Raw genomic sequence first — 834 nt, 5'->3', positions numbered from 1 at the left:
TGCCTACATTGATCAGCCAATCAAACGCAGGCCACTTGTTTCCCTTCGCTCCCGACTCCACCCCCATGAGGAGAGCAATGTAGTACAGCATTTTGAGGGGCTCTGCCTTCAAACTGTTAGGGTTCAAATCCAAAATCCACCACTTGTTAGCTTCTCTTTTACTTTGGAAAGTTACTCGACATGTCTCGGCTTCCCCACCTATAATGTGGGGATGATTAAAAATATTTTGAGGATTAAATTTGTTAACAGAAGGTAAACTCTTAGAACAAGAATAGAAGTTCTCACTTTAGCACATACTCCAATTTAAACCCACTTAATCGTCTGCCAAGTTTGAGTCCGTCACCTCGGGAAGGATTATAGTGCCTCCCTCCCTACCTCCCACCTCACCCCCAACATAGCCCCCCCGCGCCACTCCAACCTACTTATTGAACGCTGCGAATGAATGAACAGAGAGCATGAAGAAAGGAGGCTGGTCCTCCCAGGTTTAAGAGGGACCATGGGGTGAGCGTGTTCAAGAAGCTTACAGTTTAGCAGGACAGGTTCTAAACACATACTGAACTTGTGTAGTCGTAAGAAGGGGAATCTCTTGGGTCCTGCCTCAGCCCTGGGGTAACGGCTAGAGCCTCCTAAGGAGAGTCCAGAGGAAGGCACGTTGGCCTCAGAGAACCAGATCCACGAGCGCCAAAGCCTGGGGAGGTGTCAAGACTCCTGGAGCTTCCGAGAAGCTTGCTCCGCGTAGGCTTAGCTCATGCTCCCGCCACGGAAAGACCAGAAAGACCCCTGCCGGCAAGGGACCGCGGGCACCAATGGCCGGACCCGCACCACCCGCCTCCG

This window comes from Neophocaena asiaeorientalis, unplaced genomic scaffold, assembly GCF_003031525.2.
Source record: "Neophocaena asiaeorientalis asiaeorientalis breed wild unplaced genomic scaffold, Neophocaena_asiaeorientalis_V1.1 scaffold19, whole genome shotgun sequence".
In the NCBI taxonomy this organism is placed as follows: domain Eukaryota; kingdom Metazoa; phylum Chordata; class Mammalia; order Artiodactyla; family Phocoenidae; genus Neophocaena; species Neophocaena asiaeorientalis.
This window is presented reverse-complemented; position numbering follows the sequence as displayed.